This window comes from Capsicum annuum, chromosome 4 (genome assembly GCF_002878395.1).
Source record: "Capsicum annuum cultivar UCD-10X-F1 chromosome 4, UCD10Xv1.1, whole genome shotgun sequence".
Lineage (NCBI taxonomy): Eukaryota > Viridiplantae > Streptophyta > Magnoliopsida > Solanales > Solanaceae > Capsicum > Capsicum annuum.
Window position 1 is genome coordinate 680,659 of NC_061114.1, and position 11,838 is coordinate 692,496.

Consider the following 11,838-nt stretch of genomic DNA (forward strand, 5'->3'; position numbering starts at 1 on the left):
GGAGTTAGAAGGCCATCTTATAAGTAAACCTTCATCTAAGCTGGATTCATGACGTGAAGAGAGACCGGTATGTTTATGTCATAACAGTTTGAGGGATTAGAGTGTATCTCACCTTTGGGACACTATGTCCCTTGAAGAATGTTGGACTGCCTTTGCTGAAATATTGAGGACAACTAAGGCGATGCACAAGGCATGTTGGAACTGAATCGTGACATAATTATCTGATATCTAGAACTGAGGCATGATATATGAATTGGGTTATACTAGAAACTACTAGGATACTCTATCTTGGAATAGTTACATTCAAGCCTATCATTAATACTACACCCTTGTATAAAATAAGAATGCAACAATCTTCTCTTAACATGAAACATTTACTCTCTTCTATCTAAGCAACCACTTATCTAAGAAACCGCTCATCACTACACTATTTTCATAAAGAGAGCTGACTGAAGGGTTAAATCAGGAGGACCTGAAGCATGAATTGATACAAACTGAACTTGACACATGACTGAAACCTGAGGAATAGAATATCAACAACATGAATTTACCGAAAAGGTATGAACTGAGGATATACATGACATAGTATGAATTTATCTGATCTGTAGGAGCATAGCATGAGTCATGAAAATTGAGTATACTGTAAAGCATGATCTGTGTACATGAGTCATGAGCTGCATGACCTGAGTCTGAAATTTTTGTATTTGTGAGACATGATTCATAACACTGAGGGAGCTGGAACTGAACCCCTTATGCTGGGAACTGAAGGCGCACATGATCCCGTGGAAAGTGCGTGAAAGTAGATTGTGCTCATGGAACATGATTTGTACTGCGAAGTAAAAGGGACTTCTTATGCTGAAAATTAAATTCATACATGATTGTGGAAAAAGAGATACATGAGCATAGTTCATGACCATAGAGTTGGTATGCAATGCCTGAGTGGATTTCGTGATAGCTGAAGTGAAAAACTCTGCACTGAGATGAGAATGGGTCTGGAATTGTCTTCCCTTACTGCTTTCTATACATACTGGCTCTACTACTGAAATCTGAGGGCCTGGCTTAGGTACTTGATCTACCATCACATACCTACATTTTGTTCAACACCTGCCTGTCTTACTAAACACATCATCTAATTCTGTTTCCTCATATTCTGCTAATATTACATTCACAGCTTCATGCTTAATTTCGAGTCAATAAACTTAATTTTTAGCTCATACTGTTCAAGCCTACTGATCTAATCCCCATGAATACATAATCTGATCAAATAGAATAATACTATCCCAACTCTACTACTGCTAAACTTCTGGGTTCAAGAATGAGTTCTCATGAGCATGAATAAAATCTTTACGACCTTGGAACAATAATGAACTGATGGGATACTGTTTGAGTCTATGGCTAATCCCATAACTGACTGTAGGGACTTTCTGAGAAAGCCCTATCTTTAGGACTTTGAACTTTACTATTTCTGTTACCTTGAAAGTAAGGTAAGGTTGACATGAGGGGAGCCTGATGTGAATCTATATGGGTTCCTTAGAGAAACTTGCTATAGCACGATCTTGAGACATGAAAGAAGGGAAACTGTTCCTAAAACATCTCATAGCCTCCTGCACATAAGTGTGGTGCACAACACGCCCATGTACAAGACTTTACTTGATGCAGCTTTCAGACTTCCTAGGACACTGTTGAACCTTAGGCTCTGATACCAAGTTTGTAACGCCCCAATTTTCTGAACCGAAATGCTACACGGTGCTCATGACCCCGAAGGACCACAAGCTAACCCATGATTGATATTTGTACCTGAAAACTGCATAATATCTCATAAAATATGCGGAAACATGAACTGTAAGGCCATAAGGTTCAATACTGATACATATCTGAAAAACATGGTATAACAATACCAAAAAGAAACATAAATACTGAAGTCTAAACATCTAATCTGACATCTAATCCGAAAGCCTCTAACTGAACTGAATAAGGAGTTGAAGGAACATGTCTCCAACTAACTCCATGAACTGAAAAACTAATCTGAAATACAAAAATAATACTCCAACCAAGAAAATCGTTAATTGATGTCCTTAAATATTTTTTCCTCTTGGTGTATGACTTGTATGTCATAACCTAACAATTCACTTAATATGGACTAGAAAAAGTCTATTTTTTTTTTTTTCATAACTTAATTCAATGGTAGGAGGAAAAAATTAATTTACTGTCTTATTTGGTGTTTTCCCAAAAAAACGAAAAAATAATAAACCATCAAACCCAAATTAAAATATAACATTTCCCATTAATTAGCCTTTTTTTGTCTTTTGGTGAAATGTGCATATCGACATAGATTTCCTGTTTGTCGAGGAGAAAATCAAACAACAGTTGATTCAACCTCAATATTTGCAAAGTCATTCCCAAATTGCCCATTTGCCCACCAAAGGCTGCGGGATTGCTAATCTATATTAGAGAAGTGCAACTAGTTATACTGTTCTGGATTAGTTAGTTATGTGTTGGTTATCGTCACAGTTTGAAGTACTCTTGTTGTTAGGATTTTTGTCCTAATTTTCTTACCAAAATTGAGTTTTAATTTTCTATTAAAGTAAAATAAAAGTAGTACGATAATTACTTTTATTTTTCTTTGAAAGAAAAAATATAAAACTTTTCCATATTTGGCAAACCTGTTTCTTGAAGGAAAGGTTTTGAACATCTATAAATATAAAGACTCATTCTCATGCCATAACACTATATCATCCACAATGTAGTTCTCTCTCGCTAGTTTCTATGTTTTTACTATTAGGTTTTATATGTAAGTCAATTGATCAAATAATATAATAATCAAGCTTTTAAGTATTGTTTTTTTTGTGTCTTCTGAATTATCACCACAATAGTTTGCAACTAATAGCTTCCACATGACGCCTCTTGATTTCGAACGAAAAACTTGTTTGCAGCTGGTTATCTCGCCGGAGAATATTTTATTTCGGTAGATAACATCGATGGTTTTTTTTATAGAACTTCTAATTTTTATATGGGTCAAATTTTCTTAGTGTAATAAAATGTTCTTAATAGATTCATTCAATATCCTATTTATGTGCACATCACTCTTGTACCTCAGAATAATCAAAATGAAGGTGCACTTATCGGTCTAACTATAGCTTTAGTACATCGAAATCATGTACCCTGAGATGCTGCTAACCATTTTGTGGTACGATCAAAATCCACGAAATACTGAAAATCCAAATAGAACCATGTACTCAGCACCAAAAGTTGTTGGCATAATACATAAATATGATCCTAAACTTGACACCAAATTATAACATTGACCTTAAACTTTGACAGTGCATAAATATGACCTTTAACTATACAAAACCTGAACAAATAAACACTCATATTTTGCCACTTAGGCACATGTATCTCACTTGCTCCTACGTGGATTAGTCGGCCAATCATACGGTGCCACGTCATTAAAAAGGCTGACATGGAACATTGACAGTGCACAAATATGACCTTTAACTATACAAAATCTGAACAAATAAACACTCATATTTTGTAACTTAGGCGCGTGTATCTCACTTGCGCCTACGTGGATTAGTCAGCCAATCATACGGTGCCATGTCATTAAAAAGGCTGACATGGAACTTTGACAGTGCACAAATATGACCTTTAACTATACAAAACTTGAACAAATAAACACTCATTATTATTATTATTAGTATTAATAATAATAATAATAATAATATTTTAATAAAATTTTCATCTTAATAACATTTTATTGACGTTAATTCAATAACATTAATTTAATATACTACAATAGTTTAATAAAATTTTCATCTTAATAATGTTAATTTAGTAACATTTTAATAATGTTAGTTCAATATAAATTAATACGGAAACATAGTCAAAACTTTGGTTCAGTTTAACAATAAAGAATGAAATCGGAAATCAACTAAACAACACCTAGAACAGTCTGTGAAATCTCTACTACATGAAAATCTGACAACTATATGAAAACTGGGACAAGGCCTCCAGTAGACCAAAATGCTAATAGATGAAAAAATTTGAAAGGACAGGCCTTCTGTAATAGACAAGGCTCACCACTGCACAATCTGATTTGCTGTCTAAAAACTCTACGGCTTAGCAGAATCTCTGAACTGAGCATTAGACCCTGGGAGGTAGGGAGTCAATACAAATGTACTGGTACGCAGAGCAAATCCAAAATAATCATTTATATTCAACATATATGAGAGCAATTTAAAACAGTTCGTAAACATATCATATAGTAAGAAATCACATGGGCATCTTAAAAGACTTTGTGAAAACATCCGAACTCTGTGACACTCTTTGTATTACTTTTGCTCTAGGTGATATACCCTACAGCTCTAAAATTCCACGGGCTATATGGAAACTGCCATTAAATCGACAGCGAAGCCCCCAACCCAAGTATGCCGCAAGGGTCAGAGTCTCTGAATCTACTATGTCACACGGCCGTCGCCAGCGTACAAAAATAAAATCCCTGAAGATTGATAGATAAATATGAGACTAAGTCTCTTTGTCACTTAGAAAAATTTCTAGTCTTTTCAACTCTTTGGAGCATACTACTAGAAGCTAACACCCGCATGGATTTTACGGGGTGTTACATTATCTTCCCCTTGGGATCATTCGTCCTCAAATGATGGATAGGAACATTGAAGATTAAAGGTATGGAATAACTCAGACATGATGTGTCTTCTAAGAAAGGATATAACTGATCGGAAACATTTAAACTTCTATCATGAAACTGAATTCTGAGCTTACTTGCCCTTACTTGTTTTAAGGAGCTGATTCATGCTGCGAATTTAGTAACATTTTAATAACATTAGTTCAATAACATTAATTTAATATACTACTACGGTCCTTAGTAACGTTTTAATAGCATTAATTTAATATACTACTGTCCTTAATAACATTTTATTAATATCGTTTATATAACATTAATTTAATAACGTTTTGATAACATTTTATTAAAACTATAATTTTTTATTATTATTGGTATAGTTTCATCTTTAATTTAATATTTAAATAAATTATATTTAGATATATTATATTTTCATACCCGATTTTTACCTAAGGTCAAACGAGCACGACATTATGGACTCAAAAGAATTAATTTTGTACAGAGTCGCCACCTAATTTTTAAGGAAAAATAGGAAACCTATTTATTTATTAACAAGTATGACTTTATTCTAATCTACAAAACCATTTTGAATTCTAGGTAAGGGTTCAAATTATTCCGAAGGAAAGGAATTATGCACCCTTCTGAATCCACAAATATGGTTCCCGGCCAGACTTAGGATTATTATTAAAACATAAAAGAAAAATCAATGTCTGCAAATACAAAAATAATATGATACATATGTTATTGCAAAATATATATATATAAACGCACATAAAGATGTATAAACAAACGTATGTAAGGATATATAAAGAAATAAAGCAAAGATTGAATAAAAAAAGAAATTATTTTTAAAGAAAAAATAACATAATGTTTTTTAGTGTAAAGAGTGTGAATTATTTAATCAAATATCTAAATTAATTTTAATATAAATATTAACGAACTGAATTTGCCTAACGCATGGTAAGGATTGTATAAATAAAGAACATCCCCGCCCAACACCCCAAAAATAAAGTTTTCACTATAATTATCATTTGTACAAGAGTAAGAATATAAAAAATATAAATACACAATTTAAAGTCTTCTTTGAATGTTGTTCCCGATAAATATTATTCTCGATAACTTGTACAAACACTCGTACTAAAAATGTTAGTAATAAATAAATAATTAATAAATTGAGAAGGTATATATATATATATATCAAATGATATAATTTTTGTTAAAAAGTGTCGGCTCAGATCAGATTTTAGGTATGCTATGGCTACGAAGTAGTTGCTCAATTTATTGGCTGACCAAAATTATCTTGCCAAGATAATTTAAGGTTAAGGCTAAAACATCTCATAGCCTCCTGTCCAACTGCCCATTGAACTTGAGATGTTCTGGCAGGTTTCTCAGGTGTCCAAAACAGGACCGCTTGAATCTTTTCTTCAATTCTTTGTCGACAAGAATTTGGTTAAATTCTCGATAAGCAGCCATTCTTGATCTGATTGATATCTTTGCCGGGAAAGATACGACCTCGTCAATTATCGTTCGAAGTTTATACCGCTCCACGAAACATTTTCAATTCATAGACCATAAGTCTATCAACAGAAACAACTCAATGACCAAATGAAACCCCCCCCCCCTCCCAAAAAAAAAAAAATTAATAAACACCCCACCATTAAACAGTTCACTACACAAACATATAATAATTGAACGAAAATCGAACATTCAAAATATCAAAACACAACAATTGCTAAAAATCAAACTAGTGCACCTAATCAAACTAATTAGCTATTAATATTTTGATTTTCACTATTTCAGCAATCATGTTTTGAAAGAATTTCATACGTCTGAAAATTGAAATATATCTAGGGCATTCTCATTTCATAGACCACGGGTCTACGAATAGACCGCGGTCTACGGATAGAAACAAGACGCTGTTAAAATCAAAATGCCAAAATAACTCTTCAAACAATAATTATACCACCATTCAACACTTCGTTGCTAAAAAAACACGATTAAATCAAAAAACCAAATTCGAAAAAAGAAATCCTACATCATTACCAATCGATTAGCAAAAATAAAAATCATTTAAATGGATCTAGAAATGATCGAAACTCGATTTTAACTAACCTTGTGAAGCAACAACGCCCCCTTAGTAGCTGCAGACGAAGAACGCACGAAAATGGCATTTTTGGGAGAAGTTGTTTGAAAGCGGGAGTTGGGAATTGAAGAGGAGAGAAAGAGGGGTTTTTTTTGGATATTGGAATAAGTGGAGCGGGTTAGGTGTATTATATTAAATTTGTAAAGTGGTATAAATGATGAATTGATCCCTTGGCCCACGTGCAGGACCCACTTTTTCCGCTTTTTACACCCTAAACCTAAAAATAAATCAAAAAGAAATTAAGTGGGTATTTGGCAAAATAGTTTTGCAAAAGTTCTTCTTTGCCAATTATTCCCTAGTGACTTCCAACGCAAAAGTTTCCAAGAAGAATCCTATCAGCATGTAAGCAATTATATTTTGAAGACTACTCTATACATCTGAAGATGACAAATAAATGACAAATTCTTTTTTACGAAATTATGTGTATTCAAGGTAAGCCCAACAACGGATCGAAACGGAACAACCAGAACGGTTTTACTGGAACCGGATCCGGTACCGGAAAGAATGTTCGGTGTATTATACCGAAACCGGTACAACCAGAACCAGTACCACCAGAAAATATGGTCCTTCCACCCCGGTCCGGTTGTCACTAGTGCAGTACCGTGTCGGATCGGTACGGAATCCAGAGTTCCAGTGTTTTACTGTTTGCATCTCACTGTTTGTTTAGTTTTTTATTAATGTTATGACTTTTATAATAAAAGAATGTATGTATAGTTATAACATTTACTTTTTAACTTTAAAAAAATTAAAAGTATATAATTATTTTAATAATTTAAATTATTTTATTAATATAATTATAAAGTTATGCTAAAAAAAGTAAACATCAACTTGATATATAATTTTTAAAATAGTTATAAGTTTAACTCATAACATTAACTTTTTATTACATAACCTTAGAAAAATTTATATTTATTCAAATTTAATACATTACGTTGTACATTTATTATAAATATTAAAAGAGAATCTAATCTACGCAGCCACCTTCTAGGAAGGGTTCTGTTTGAATTAGATCTGTACTCTAGAATATTAATATCTATAATGTCCATAATATTCTATACGTAAGTTATCTATTTCTATATTTTCCGGAATTGGTCTTTTTCCTTGTTCTTCCATTGCTTCCATTCCATCATCACTATTCTCCTCAAATATTTCATCTATTTCGTCTTCAATCTGGGGCGGTAATTTTGGGAGCCCAAAATTTCTTCTTTCAACGTTAATCCAATCTCTAAATAATACCAAAATTTTCAAAATATCCTTCGCCAACGAATATCGATGATCTCCAATCATAAATCTTCCTGCACTAAAAGCTTGCTCCGATGCGACTGAAGAAGCTTGACTTGCTAGCAAATCTCGAACTACCCTTGATAGTTTTGGAAATTGTCTGGTACGGGTCTTCCACCATCCTAAAAGTTGTTGTTGTCCATTTGCATCTCTAATAAATTCCCGATCCTAAGAAATATATGAATCAAAATCATTACTGCTACAACATTAAAGACCAACTTCTTCACCCATCTCATCATCTAAATCATCATATCTATGTCTAAAAGTAGGAGGTTCAACTAGCGCAATATTATGTCCCATAACTTGATACATGTTATATAAACTCATGGCTTTAGGTACTATGCTAGCACAACATGTTTCAACCGATGGTATTTCATGAGGTTCAATTTCTAAATTGGTGTAAATTTTTTGAACCATCATAATTACACCATGTTCTTTGTAAAATGGGTTGAATAAAGTAGCTATCAAATAAATTTAAGGAATCGAAAAAAAATATTTTTAAAATTTTTCAACCATAGCGTCAATTGCCTCTTTGTAAGGACAAATTTTTTTATAATTAGCAAGTACTTTAGAAATAGCAGTAATATTTACTAAAACGGAAGAAATAGTTGGAGTATATTGTGCAAATACTGTGTTCGTAGCTTGATAAAAAGTTTTCAAAAATTGACAAAGTTCTTCTATCTCAATCCAATCATCAGAACCTAGCCTTAAATTATTAGTCGTATTAAGAGAATTATAAAATAATTGGATAGGTTCACGATACACATTAGCAACTTCAAGCATTTGATACAAAGAATTCCATCTAGTAGGAATTTCTTTTGGAACTTTTCTATATGGAAGGTCACATTTTTTACATTGATATTTAAAATCATCTATTATAGCCTTCTTTTATTTTTAAAAATAAAACTACATGCAATGCGAACCTTATAACAACCATCTTCAAATAACTCAACACCATCATGTACTATCAAATTTAAAATATATGCAGTACATCTAACATGAAGATAATCATTATCTATAGGACATAGTCTAGTAGTTAAAAAATCAATGACTTTCAAATTATTAGAAGCATTATCTAATGTACATGTCATAGTTTTATCAATAAGTCTAAAATATTTTAAGCATTCCGCTATTGTAAAAGATATATATTTATCATTTTTAGTTTCGTCAACATATTTATAAGTAATAATTCTTTTTTGCATTTTTCAATGGTGATCAATCCAATGAACCGTGACAGTAAAATAATCATTACCGATAATACTACGACCCATATCAGACGTAATAGATACTCCACCATCAAATTTACTAAATAAGCAATGAAGAAAATGACAATGTTCACCTTGAAATTTAAAAATATCATTTTTAATTGTATTTCGTGAAAAACCTTTGAAAGAAGGATTATATACTCGTTGAATATAATGAATAAAACCGGAATGCGAAGGAAAATTGAATGACAATCCCATAACAGCAACCATTTTCGCTAGTTCTTCTCTATCTACATCTTTATTATATGTCAATGTAGAACTTGAGCTAGCTGGGTTAAACCTATATAAATGCGTTTGAACCATATTACCTCCCACAGATTCTTCCGTCAATGGTGTACCACCTTTTTTTGCCTTAGCCTCATTTTCTAGATGAATAAATTCTATATTACATTTCCTCAAATGCGTAGTAAGCAGCCATGTCCCACTATTTTTCCCCCAGTCAAATGTTTCATAACTCTCTTACATTTATTCCAAGTAGCAGTATTTTTTTCCTTATCTTGACTCATAAATTGCCAAACTAAAGACCGTTTAGGACGTTCAGTACCTTTGGCCCTACTAAATTCCTGTAAGGGGAAGTACATCATCGTCTTTTGGTATTTCCGTAACCGGACTAGTAGGGGTAGGGGTTTCACCTAACTCTTGTACTTCTATATCATCTTCTTCCGGTAAGTCTTCCTCAAAATTATTATAACGCCTACTTAGTGTCTCATGGGCTAATTCTATACCAGCACCAACATCATAACCATTAGGTTGTGGTAAGGAATTTTCATTAAATCTAGGCGATAATGAACTAGTAGCAGCATTATTTTTTTTATTTCTACGAAAAACCTTACCAAAGATTGGTCTATTACCACTACTTTTATTTGCATCCATAATAAAATTTAAATATAATTAAAATGTTAAAACAAGCAATATAAATATTATAAATCAAAAAGTAAACGTAAGACTGTAAGTAAACAAATATAGATATTAAAAATAAAAAATATAGAGATTAAAATTGGAACAAATATACCGAACGTCTGCGTAAAAAGCAGACGTATACCAAATGTCGTAATTGAAATATGATAATTGAAGCTTGTAATATCTTTAAAAAAATCCACAACTCCAATTAATACAAAAATTATAAATATTGAGTATGAGAATATTAAGATTTAAGATTTAGAGAGTATGAGAAATTGAGAAATTTGTGAGAAAAAAAATTGATTTAAAAGGATATTTATAGTAGAAAATTAATGGTGTAGTGGACTAGTTGGGAGGGGGAGGCACAAAATAGCCGTTGACCCCTCCAACAGCTATTTACAACGGTCAACAACGACCAAAACCAATTTTTTTTTTTAAAAAAAAATTAACATGCACCGGTCGGCGCCGGACCGGATGCGGCCAACCGGCACTGGAATCGGAACTATCGGAAAAAATGACCCTCCACACCAGCACCGTATTCCGGGTCTTTTGGTACCGGTATAGCAGTACAAACTGGTACCGTTGCATTACCGGACCGGACCATGACCGGAAACGCACCAGAACTGGATTAACTCCGGTCCGCTGCCACCCTTAGTCATGAGATGTGGTTCTGCGTTAACAACAAGCATGCCTGTTTTGGCTTGAAAGAGTTTTGTTTGATCATGGGGCTGAACTGCTCATCATACCCCAGTGAATCAAAAATAAAGAAGGTGTTAGCAAAGGGGGACAATTTTTGTTTTAAGGTGACAAAAAACAAAAACATCACAGTGGCCAACTTGTTACACCTGATCAGAGGGAATAAGCTGAACGAGGACCAGAAGTTCAAGTGCTGTCTACTGTGGTTCTTGCACACTATGTTCCTTGCGAAAGATTCAACGAAGGTTGTCGACACAAAACTGATTCAAATGGTCGACTCTTTGAGTTTCTTCGAGAAGTATCCGTGGGGGAAAGAGACATTTCAACTGACCATGGACTATCTGAAGAAGAAAAGTGACCTGAAGAAGCAGAAGGAAGTATTTGATGAGAAGCAGAAGGCATCCTATGCTCTATTTGGATTTCCCTAGGCATTCATGGTATCTACCATATACCCTTTAGTGAGTTTATCGTAGATTATCATTTTATTTATACTATGTCATAGACTGATAGTTAGTTTTTTCACTGCTGTACTGCTTACGGATTTGGATCTATGAGACCTTTCCTTATCTTAGAGAATTTACTAGAAAATCAATGGATGAGCCCTTACCCATCCCCGCATCCTTAGATGGCACACTTCAAAAAGCGATAAGATAATCGAAGGCAACCCATTCAAGTATAAAGGAAAAGTTACCGAGGTATGAACTTATTTTTTATAATGCAAGAATAGTACTATTTTATCGAATGTTATGTAATTGTTAATTGATATTTGGTAGAACTTGAACCCGTACATCATCCCTACTGTTCGTGAGATGAAGATAGATTACATGATTACGTTTGAGCCATATACGGATAAGGTGAAGAATAACATCCTCGATGGCTTGAACAAAGAGTTAGAAGGGGTAACTGTCCTCACTTCA